At 39.2% G+C, this 12,912-nt stretch overlaps 1 protein-coding gene across 16 annotated transcripts in view; it reads right to left on the reverse strand.

Moving 5' to 3' along the window:
- Positions 1-12,912, reverse strand: part of NRXN3 (neurexin 3) — a 970,824-nt gene that overhangs the window by 506,969 nt on the left and 450,943 nt on the right. The window lies entirely within an intron of this gene.

Below are 12,912 nucleotides of genomic sequence, written 5' to 3' on the forward strand. Positions count from 1 at the left end.
TAGTTTGTATTGTACTGTTGAGTAAGGGAAATAATAGGATAACTGCTACCAAGGACTTTCCTATTACAATTAGGAAAATTAGGAAGAGATACTTCCATTATCAGGTTCACAAGTTTTACAGGTTTTTGAGAACATCTGATCTCAACTTTTGTTTTCTGAGAGAACTACCACTACCAAAACATCCAGTCAAAAGCTCTAATTGGTAAACGCTAGAGATCATGAACAGTGGTTCAATCAAAATTTCCTGTTGGATTCCCAATTTAAAAATTACAGCTTTCAGCATTTATTCAACAGTTTTCACCTACCTTGGGAATATAAAAATCTTATTCAGCTTTTGACCTCGCTTCTCTGACCACAAGCCTTAATTAGAGTCAAAAGAAAGAGAACTGTTCTGATGTTGAAGCTTTTCCACGAGAACTTTTCAAGATCTTCCAGTTCTCCAAAACATCCCACAAAGTAAGTTATGTAGTGGTCATCACAGCAGAACAGCTGTTATTTTCTCAGAGACAGAGCCATATCCAAACCAGAGGAAGATACATAACTGATCCCAAACTAGCTCATCTTCCCTGACATCTTCCAACTGCCTTTTGAAGAGGAAGCTCTCTTTGACATCAAACTGTCTCACTACCTTCTGTAGCTAGCAGTTCCCAGATTGAAAAGATATATAAGACAGGAGCAACAAATGCCAAAGGAAACTTGGAGTCATTAAAAAACAAAACAAAGAAATTAACAAAAAAACCACAAGCAAACAAGGAGCAAGGGAAAATTTGCTCCATGCTTCCTAGTTTAAAAATTCTGTCTCTGGAGAGTTCAACCCCTTCTGCTCCGATGTGTTCTCCTGCTGTTTTACTGCAAGCTCTGTCAATTCACAGCTGCTGCTCTGCACAAGTCCTGGGCTGCCTTCAGAAAAAAACACATGGCAAAGTTGGAGAGCCATTTCTCCCACTCAAACAGCAAATCCCAAGTCAGAGAGAAGACACCAACACAGAAGTCAGAAATCTGCATTATAACAGCAATGACAAGGCAAGTCAGGGCAAAAGCTGTACTCATCAAACTAATGAGAGTAGCATCGGCTATTTCCCACACAGAACAGGTCCTGCTTTGAACTAGTCTACCTAACCCATGCCGCTGCATTCTTATCCAAAATGCTCTCAAGTGACTGGTGCATTGTGATCCAGTCTAGACCCCAAAGCTCAGTATAATCTATATGCAGTAAACACAGATCACTTAACTGGAACAGCAAGAAGAATTATTTGCTAACATGCATGCTTTTGAGGAAGGCAAAACAAGTAACACATTATATGGAGAAAACACCTTCACACTGTTATTCATAGCATCTTGATCATATTTCTCAATGCCCTAAACTTTGGTGCCATGACTACTACATCAAGGTAAGATAACCCCAGAGTCCTGGGGAGGACTCAAAGACAAAAACCTATCAGTGAAGCCTAGCTTTTATTGTTTGGTAAATTTTCATGGTAGCAGAGACAGGACACTGATTGAGAAGTGATGAGAAACACAACTTCTCAAGTTAAAAATCCTTCTGCTGTATATCTGATGATACACAGAAGCACTTCTGAAGCTCTATCTGGGAATTAAAATTTGAATGAGCTTTGAGCATTGGAACATTTACTAGCATCTTAAAAAACTTGCTAGAGGTATCCAGATAAGAAGATTTTCTTGCCCTGGAGAACATGCATGACATGGAATTTCCATGCCACAGCTCTTGGGGATTAACGGCTGATGGCAAAAACTGCTGCTTATATCCAAAACATGTCCTGAGGTAAGGGAGTAAGAAACAATCCTCACACAATGATGTCATCAATTAGGTCCTAAGGTTCCCAAGATAAGTGAAAAGTAACAACTGTGAAAATTGTAAGATGTGCATTAGGAGTCCTGCTGAAATGCATTTAGCTATTTGAAATGGAACACTGTTTCTGACTTGCCCCAAAACTGCAGTCACCCCACATTAATCAGGACTAGTCATAAAGAGTTAAAAAGTGGGGAGGGTCTCAGCCTCATTTAGGCATGTAAAGATTTTGTGCCTCTTCTCTACTAATCACCTCCACAGCACTTATGGGGATTTGAGACTAGATATTATAAATCAGGAATTGGCTCTCAGTCAGCATAAAAGCAGGAAAGTGCAGGTTCAAGCTTTTGAAAACTGCTAGAACAAAAGTGGGAGGATAAGTGAGGTCAGACTGTACTTTACAGAAGCATGAAGGAATGAGAGGCAGAGCTGTGAAGACACTGGACACACATCTACAAGACACAAAGATATAAGTGATAATCAGGAAGCTAAAATGGCAGACTCCAGGGACACAACGGATGGAGGGGCCTTTCACCCCAAATATCTGCTTCTGTAAAACAAAAATCTGTTCTACAGAACAAAGGAAATGTCTCTATCCATAACTTGAAAAATAACTAGTCAGTTTTTTCTTTTACTTTCCACACTGACACAAAACTCGCTTTAGCTACCCAAGAAAGGCTAACTCCCTGGCAAGTTTGTCAAAGGTGACTTCTCTTTTACCCCCAAGTCTCTTTGAAGATCAGAGGACTTCAGCCATGTCAAAGACAAGGTTCTAAAGTTCCCTCCTTGCAAAGACAGTACCCTCAGTAGTGCCCTACTCCAAATCTAACTGAAAACAGGAGAAATAAAAAACAAAACTCCCAAAACCATAAATAGGAACGCATATGGTAGGAGAATGAGAACAGCAGAACTGCTAGTTATTTCAAGTGACAAGACCACATAATTCAAGTTTCCAGGGCTGAAGCCCTGGAACATTTTACACAAGACTTTAATAAATAAATAAATAAATGTGGAACTAGGCAGACCCCTGCAACATGCAGACATCTTCCTGACTCAGCAAGCTATTCACAAGTAACGGCCACACACTGAGGGTTTTCTTTTTAGTATGTCTGCCCTGAAACTATGGCATCTGGAAGCAGCCTCCAGAAGGTTTCCTAATCCCTCAAGTCATGGCAAAGCTGCAGGACTCAATAAATATCAAGGAAGACATAATCTGTAGAGGACTGTACAAAGCCTTAGGTGATTTTGGAAAACCTCTTTTTGAGATTAATTTGCAGAGGAGAAAAAGACAGCTGGAAGATAGAGATTATTTCTAACTTCATTTCAAGTTTTCATAATCCAAATATCCACCAACAACCTGGGAAAACTCAAGCAAAGGATTCCTGGGGTCTGTGGGTACACAGCACCATCTCGTGGAGTAAATGAAACAAGTATAAAAACCAAGGAATGATTCCAGTACTTGAGCCATCTGCAGCTTGGCTTTTTGACAGGCTGCTCTTCTAGAAGGTTAACAAATCTCTCTATCGAATTTGTGCTTTATAAAAAAAGTTCACTGCAGATCTATAAAGAACAAATGAACAACAAACAACTCCCTATTTTTATCTCTCAAACTCATCACCGTTAACATAAACACTGCAGGCCTCTTCATAAATAGAGTGTGGGCAGACAACCATCTGTACTGAATTTTATTTGCCAGCAGGCCTAGCACAGCTGTGAGCACCCTTTTCTTACAAGTCTGAATCTCATGTACTTAAGGTGGGCAAAGAAAACAAGTCTACAAATGCTAAATTTGCCAGGAATAACAACCTATTCTCTCTATTTAATACTGGAAAAGAAAAAGCCCTTTTCCATTTAGAAAAAGAAGGCAACTCAGAGAAGCAGCTATTCCACCCTTTCCAGTATTTGGTCCCAAATATGGAGGTATGCTAGCAGAGTGTCTGAGAAGGAACAGCTGAAGTCACCCAACAGGTTCACATCTTAGTGGCAATAAATAAGGCTTTCAGGCATTACTTTGAAATCATGAAGACCTGATTAGTTTTTACCTTATGACAGGCAGAAATTCACTTGTGCAACACTTGTGTCCTCACTTCTAAAGGAGCTAGGCAAATACAGGGGTCTCTGTGCAGAAGGGATGTAGTTGCTCTTATTTTCAGCTCTGTCTCAATTATTGTGTTATACCCAACTCCACTTCAGCAAATAATTCAAAATTTCTTCTTAGTTCATCCTGGCCTCCAGGATGAAAGTGGTTTAAAACCAGAAAGCACTATGTATATTGTCTATGCATTTCATATAGCTCCCATAGTTATTTTAGTACAGGTCTCTCAAATGTGATATTTGGGCTAAGCATGTTCTCTGGTGTACCTAATTTAAGTTTAAATGACTTGAACTATCTATATTCCATGCATATGAGCCACCAGTAGCAATTCCACAGCCAAGTGGAGATCTCCACAAGGATGCCTCCCTTAAGACAAAACTCAAATTTATGTTTCAAGTGTCCATCAGAAGCATCTCTATTTCAGCATGAAGGGGTAAGGGATTTAAGCCTCTAACCTCTTCCAAATAGGACAAACGCCACTGGTAACAAGTGCAAAAAACGGAGACAAAAGAAAGAGAATAGGCTGGTGGTTTAGGTTTTGGGGTTGTTTGTTTGGGTTTTTTTTCTGACAGTACAAACACTTAACTGCTATGATTTGTGTTAAACAATATGAAGCATAGATAAGTCTGACTGATCTCAGTTTCTAGCATTCAAGAAACTATAACAAGATAAATTCCCAGGATAATCTCCATGCTGCAGCACTATATGCCTCAGCATCATGTGGCATGTAGGATTAACAGGATGCCCTGCCTAGCTCAATGTACTACACAAATGTGCACAACTCAGCAATAGTTCACTCAGGTATTTCAGATATCTGTGCATGGTAACCCATGTATCAAATGCATATTCTGCAGAGCTGACACTACAGTTACAAGACATCAAAATCATGCCCTATTGGGTAACTTTACATGTTTCCGTAAAATGCTATGCCCATTGAACTCCAGACAGATACTGGTATCTCTGCCTCTCACACACATGTAGTCACTCAAACAGCAGGAGTGCCTACAACTACTTGCTGGCAATCAGATTCACAGTCACTGCTTCTGAGAACTTGGGCTCATTTGCACAGAGCCAGGTCTGCTCAGCTCATTCTGCACTGGTAACACAACCAATCCAGTGTTACAACAGCAAAACAGGAAAATGAGCCTGCTGATATCAGCAATAGTGCTGCCTTCTGTAACATGCAGTTGGCTTGGATCCATAACACAAACCCTGGAGCACACACACTTTTTGTGACAGTCTGCATATCCAAGTGAAAGACACCTGATGGCTGAAGTCTTGAGTATGAAAAAGAAATAACCAATATTAGCCCTCTCTTCAGCATTTTGTGGTGTTGAGCCATGAAACTATCTGTGACGGATGAACTGTTAAAGACACAGATGCTTCTGTGGGACCTATAAATTGTATGATGGATGGCCTGTGATGATGCTATCTATCTTCATCATTTGCCTGAGATCAGAGGGCAGAAATGTAACAGACAGAAGGTCATTTAGTACAATCTGAAAAAGAAAAAAAAAGAAAGACAATAAATATGACAGATGGTTAGGGGAAGCCAGCAAACCTGACACCAGTTTTGCTGTGGTCAAGCACTGCAAATAGGTTTCAGACCAGAGACAAGAGGAAGAATAGAGCCCCAACCACACTTCCTTCAAAATAAATGTTGGAGTCTCTCAGGGAGAAAAATATGCTTTTATTTGGTAGTTATATTATTAAAGGCAGAGTCTAGTCAAGACATTCTGGTCTAAAGGTCAGTTATGTTTTCTGAGACAGTTACTTAATAGGCATGAGCACAACTACTCTCACATTAGGGCTAGAGACACCTGACAAAAAGCTACAAAGATCAAACTCTGCTTTCGTAGGGATGGAGTCAATTTCATGTCTCTTTCCCCATCCTGCTCAAGACCATGCCCTCAAGCACTGCTGGCAATATAGACAAAGGCACATCCTAGACTAGGGAACCCACCACAAGCCCATGCTGCTTATCTCCAACGCAGAGGTCATGAGGAGCCTCAGGAAGTCACAGCCAGTAGTTTATTAAATAATAAACCTAGGCAGAGGAGGATGAACTAACTCGGGTCAATGCTTTTAAACCAAGATTAGTTGTCTTCTTTCTCAGGATTTTAGGCATTTTCTGCTAACTTTCACAATGAATTCATCCTTATGATGCAGTCAATAAATCCTGAGTTTTGTTTTGAAAATAATGAAACCAACCACATTTTGCTTTTTTATTCCTTCATATTTTCTGTTCAAAGCTATTCCAAGACTTTCACTGAAATATGCAAAGTTTTTCTTGCCCTAAGCGTGCAGTTTTCATCAATTAAACTACCGCCCATGAAAAATTTTCACCAGCTCTGTATGCACCAAGACTTTGAAATGAACTAACATTCACAGATTGGAAAGCTTTTTAATCTGCAGACAGCTGTTAGCTAACTGGGGTTTCAGTTAACATTTACATTCCAACAGAATTCAAGTTATACGATTATTCTTGGGGTTTCCTACTAAAAAGGTTTCTTACCAAAAAGCCTAATTCCTCCCACAATCAGAGAAGTTATTTTGTCTCCCAAAATCTCTAAGGACAGCAAAAGGCAACTGAAGTCCCAGACTCCTCTCCCAGCATTTGCCAAGGCCTCAGATGTCAGCACACAATGAAACACCTCCACAAAGATAAATTAAATCCACCAAAATGTGCTCCCCTGTGCAAAGCTTGTTTCACAGGTACCCAAAGCAGCCAATTTCAATCTGCCCCTCAGGGATCTTTATTAAGATAACTGTAATTAAGGTTTTTCATCTAATCCCCAATGTTCTACAGCTGAGATTATATACCAGCTCCTGGGTAACAAGATTGCAACATAATAAAGCTATGTCCCTATTGCAGCTAAACTCCACTGGAGATCAATAGCAGCCTTCTGACAATGACAGGAAATAATTAGTACATTAGGCAGCTCGGATAGTGAACAAAGAATCTCCTTCAAGACCTCTGACTCCTCCTGCCTTTGTTTTTCTGTTAACAATTTCCATTGCAAAACAACAAATAAACATAAAAGATATGTCTCTTGATCCCTACTGACCCCAGCTTACTCCCTTAGGTAGCCCCAGACTTGCAGGCCCAAAAATCAGAAACAAGAAAAAAAGTTTAAAAATTCCAGTACTACCTCTGTCTGCATGTTGGCATTCTCTCAGCTACCCACACTGTAAATATTTTATGACATAGATTTGCCCACCTAATGACTGTAATCTTAAAGGTAGCTTTTAGTCTAAGGTATGTAAAAACACTATATATGAATCTCAAAAACAAAACAATTAGGCACATTTGATATGGGGACTGAGAATCCCATAACATTCTGATCTGCAACTATCGGCATAAATCAGAAGTTACCTCATTGAATTAAAATAATTATTTATATTTATAAATGTTACTGCAAACAAAGTCTAGGCTGTAAAATAGAAAACATTTACTTCAATCCTCATCTATTTGTTCTCACCCAATAATGTAGGCTCCTCTTGGTAAAGTGTTCTCTATGTAGACAGCCTGGGAAACAAGCAATAATCACCTTGAGGACCCTAGAGGAATAAGGAGGCAATATAGTGTGTGTGCTATGGCAAAGAGCTCTATGCTGTCTGGAAAGCACCAAGTGAACCTTACCCCACCTCATTAACACCATTACACCCCACTTCTCACTCATCAGATTCACATCAATGGCTTAAAAGCACACATATATAACTCAGCTGAGTGCTGCAAAGATGGGAGAGCACACAAAGCCCAGGTGGGACAAAACAAAACAGATTAAGGATTACTGCAAGTCAGAGCTTCCATCCAGGACAGTAAGCCCAACATAGAAATCATATTTTCATAATCCACAGTACAACTTACAACAGATTCATAGGAGGTTGGAGGGAATGATCAAAGACAGCTGGGTGTTCACCTGGACTAGTGACTGGGTATCCTGCTGCAGATCAATTGCAACAGCTGAAAGACCAAACAGATTTTTCAAGTTTATTTTTTTCCTTCTCTGTGCAAGAACAGGTACTATCTGCATACCATATGGCACTCAAAATATCTCATGCTGATGAAACCATAGTAGGTGTGAGATTATCAAAAGCATTTGAACAATACAATTGAGGACAGAAGTTTGATAGCATTGTGTGTGGGAAAAAAAATCCATTCAATATAAAAGTCCTCAAGCACAGGGTGATTCTTCCCTATAAAATCCAACTCTACATATATTTTTCATCATCTTCCAAATTCAATTCTGTCCTATCTTCTGTGAAGAAGCTATGATAAGAAAAAAAGAATCTTTAAAGAGTAAAATTGATGGTTGAAGACTTTTTGTATTTTTCTGAGTTTTTCCATTTACTGCTTCTCAAAACAAATATGAACATGTGCAGGATATGACAAAGAAAACGCTAAATTAAAAATTAATCAAATCATTGTTGCAGTTGACAATTTGGAACACTTAATTTATTATCTTACATTCATCAAAAGACGTGCTTACGGATCATCATCAACAAATGGAGCTTGGGGTGACAGAACAGAGACTCCTATTCTGCTGTACAACATTTCTGTTTCTGCTGCCAGCTTATATCAGTGTCTTATCAGTGATTACACCCTGGGTGTGCCATTACTGAAGGAACAGCTTCTGAGGCTAAATTTCTCATGGGGCAAAATACATCGGACACAGCACCACTTGCTCAGCTACTTTTAAGATGAAAAGTGAAAATTATTGTCATGACTACCAAAGAGCATCAAGTTAAAGATAAATACTGTCAAAGGGAGTAGAAATCACAAGGAACAAAATTAGGGCAAGAGTCTTCTGTGACATGCTTATGAAAATGGCATAGCTGCTGAACAACACCAGGAAGGGAATTAACTGCTTGAACTGTTCAAAGGCTGATAACAGAGGCTGTAATCACTCCCACCTGCAAAAAGTCTCTCTCCTTCCATGCTATTGAAGTCTGTACCACGGCTGGACCATAGCTTATGTGCTGACAGCAGCCAGGTGTGCACAGATATCAATGACTGATTACAGCTCTCATTCTAAATGCTCCTTCTGCCAAGCTGTTGAAGCAATCGTAATTAAATTACTCACTAGAGACCTAGCTGCATTTTGGGGATCACAAAAGGATAAAGCTGGCTAGCTTTCACTATTAAAAAAAGGAAACACTTTTATGTCAGGGCACCTTGAGAAGCTGAAAGGTGCAGAAGAAGCAATTCCAAAAAACACCCGTCACTCAAATTCCTTCTTTCTCCCCCAAACCAGGGGCAGACAAATTTCTCCCTCTAATGTTGACAGCACTGCCCGTTCCAGATGACTCCCGAAGGGAACATGGGGCAAACAAGTTCTTGATCTGCAGTCTGATCTGATGTTTAACAGCTGCTACTCAGGGGAGGGAAAATGCCTTTCAGTACACTGAAAAGAATGAGCATTCTTAGATCACTGAAGAGCCAAGGCTATTATGTAGTGGGCTATTACTAAGCATCAGAAAAGTGCATGGTGCTTTAATAAAAAGTAGCACCAGTTCCTTGCCCTAAAGATGTTACCTTTCTTGGACCTGCAGGGCAAATTAAATAAGAGGTAGGCAGTGTCTGACCTGTTGTAATGGAGTATGATTCACTCAAGATAAATCAGAGGTGACTCTTGCTTCATGTAGGATGGATGTCTCTGTAGTATCAAAGGCAAACCCCCAAGCATGCTGATATTTAAACAGCTGACTGGTTTAGCCATGCATAGACTAATGAAGTCTATGCAGATTTATTTTTTACACACTAGCAACCTCTTGCTCTCTGACTCAGTAAGTGAGTAAGCTGGGCACATTAGAAACAAATGGGTGATAATTAAACATGAACAATAAGAGTGTTTCTGTAAGTAAATCAAGCTGAGTTTTTGGCATTGACATTAAAGGAGGTCATGAATTCTGGACAAGAACTGGCTCAGATAGTGAAAAATACAAAATACTGGGACAGAGGGAATAGGACTCATCTCCCAACAGGGGCTCTGAATCCTGCAACGTAGAGCACGAGCTGTAACTGCTCAGTGACTCTCAAAGTAAGTTTGGGGTGCAAATGGCTCATGAGCACATCAGAATAAAGCCATCACCATAAAGGAAGGGTTACTTAGTTAGCCATTTGCTCTGCTAGTAGTCTCTTCTAATGACTATTCTGCTATGCTATTTAAGCAGGTGTGAGGGAAAACAGTTCTGCCACTCCAACCTAGTTTACAGACTATGCTCCAGAAGCATCAATACACTTTCATACTCATTCAATTACTTTGTTGGGTTCAAAAAAGAAGAGCGTTAATGAAGAGGAATGGGCCTGGTCTGACAACCTTGGTATCTCACACATGTGGGGCTAAGACCAGCTTCAATCTTTCTTATTCAAAAATACTCAGTGCTGTACTCTAAAGTATTGGTCTTAGACATTTCTTGCTAATTTTGATATCCCTCCTTTTATGTCAAGTAAAAAAACTATTTTGGCTAGTAAGCCTCACTCTGATTACATAACTGAAGTTATCAAAAGCTCTTCTTGTGATGGCACTAAATTAATGAACAATGGAACAAAGTCAACATAACTCTCTTTCCCTCTCTAATCCTTCCCTCCTCCAAATGTGATTCACATAAAAACAGTAAAAGCATATAGGTTATTTGCAAAGGGATTGTGGAAAAAAATACAACTTGCGCCAAAAAAAACCCCAACAGCCTTGTATACTACTTCTCTCCCAGATAAAAACAAAAATCACTCAGCCAAGCAACCTCATTGGAAGGTTACTTAGAAACAGGATCCTTGAAAAGCATGGAGACTGGAGGCATATGAAGATACCAACACAAGAGGACAAAAAGCTTGGGCTGCTTTTTCTCTTTACCGATCAAAAGGAAAAGTTATTTTTAAACCAGGTGTTTTAAACTAGAATATTACAACCCAAAGTTCATAAAGAAATGAATAAATAACCCCTTTAAAAAGACAATCACTAGTCAGCAGATGGATTTAACTGTTTCAACAACAACATAAAACCTGTTTGAAAGGGTGATTTATACTCTGCTTGCACAAGTCATTGCTGCAAATCATTGATTTTTCACAGGCAAACACCTCCACTAATACATACTTGTGTCACCCTGGCATTTGTTCTTGGAAAGCTTGACCCTCAGTGTTACTCATGTGCATGAAGCACTGAGTAAAAAGCAGCATTTTCTATTATCTAGTTTGACATGGATATACCATTTGCATTTGCTAGATTGCATAAGAGGTGGCATTGGCATTCTCTCTTGTGCAGAAAAGGTTATTGTTTCATCAGATACACAAGAATGTGAATTAATCAAAGAATCTATAAAGCTGTTCATAGAAATAGTTTAAATACAGGTCACTTCTCAGGTAGGCTGGAATGCCCAGCTACCATGTTTTCATCACATATGGTTAACATTAGCAGGATGGAGTTGACCCAGATGCAAGACACTTCACTAACACCGTGGGTTAACTTTACTTCTGCTACCTTACATGCTTGAAGTTGTACATTTGAACAGTCTAAGCAAAAGCTTGGCATGCCAAGCAGGCATTATATTTCTAATATTAACTGCAGTACACTAACTTCCTACATCTTAGAGTAGCATGTAGATTCTTAAAATAGGTTGAAAGCCCACGCTGAATGTGATGCTGAAATGATTAAAACATCTATAAAGATGGAAGACTATGGAACAACTTCAAAAATTTGAAGATATATTTTAAATGACATGGAAAATAGAACAAGTATATCCTGAATAGCATTATTGCTTCTATTTCTACCTTTCATTGCAGGTGCTAGTACTGGCCAGTGTGACGGGCAAACCTTTAAATTCACTTTTGTACAATGGACCATCTCAAATAACTTGAGGAGAGGGGGTGTCTGTGGGTTATTCCTGAGTTTGGTTTTTTTAAACATCAGTACAGTTGTAGTAGTCAGAATGAAGCATATTAAAATTGAATTTATGCCCCCATAGCTCCCATTAATTCTTATTCTGAAGCATCTTGATTACTACAAATTCAAGAACATCCAAAACAGAGCTACAGACAAACAGCTAAAAGGCTGTATCATCATTTCCATTAGGAATTTAAATTCTAGTCTTGTTAAGCAATACTGGTGAATGGCTAAACATGTCTATAGGTTTACAAAATGCATCTCTGTCACCTCTGAAGGGTGAAGGGGAATTACAGGTGCTTCCTCTTCATCCTTCAGAAACAGCAGTTCCGAGCCATTTGCATCTGAATTAGGAGGTTTAATGGCCTAGTCCTGGGACAAAACTTTAAACGGAAAAACATATTGGTGCACCAAGCTTTACTCAGCATTGCTAAGACTGAATATCTTTGCAAAGTTTGCTCTAGCAAATAATAAAAAAAGCAAACATAAATCACATCTACCAATAGTTAATTAGGGATAATCTAGGCAATTAACAATAATTGAAGAGAACACCATACTTCCCATTTATCAGTCTCAGAGGCACAGATATATTGTTCATCAAACACACAAAAATGAAAATTTCCAGTGTGGACAATTGACTTGATTAACCTAAATAAAAACACAAAATATGTAAAGTAAGTCAGCCTTTTGCTATCATTTTCATTGGGTAAAACTCTACCTGTTCCATTTACTTCAATACTCCATATTTTACACCTGTGGGAGACCATTTTGACCAATTGCTCATAAGGTAGAAATTCAGCTATCTACTAAGTTAATAGAATGGACTGCTGCGGCCAAAAAAAAAAGTTTCACCAAAGAGCCTGATGCATTTCTAACTAAAAGGCTTCAGGTTACACAGAAGGTATCTCCCCCTGCCATTACTTGCACTAAGTACTTGCTTCAATTGATAGATGCCTGTACTTGGATTAGCAACCACATCTAAAAGGTAGGACTGACCAGGACTTTCGCCTTCTCAACTACGCACCCACAACGTATCCTTACTGTACCAGGAAGTCAGGAGTAGAAGTCTATTTCCAGTATCATGATACATGGCAAAGACAAAATCAAACAAACAAATAAAACCC

Source organism: Zonotrichia albicollis, chromosome 6 (genome assembly GCF_047830755.1).
Source record: "Zonotrichia albicollis isolate bZonAlb1 chromosome 6, bZonAlb1.hap1, whole genome shotgun sequence".
NCBI classification, from domain to species: Eukaryota; Metazoa; Chordata; class Aves; order Passeriformes; family Passerellidae; genus Zonotrichia; species Zonotrichia albicollis.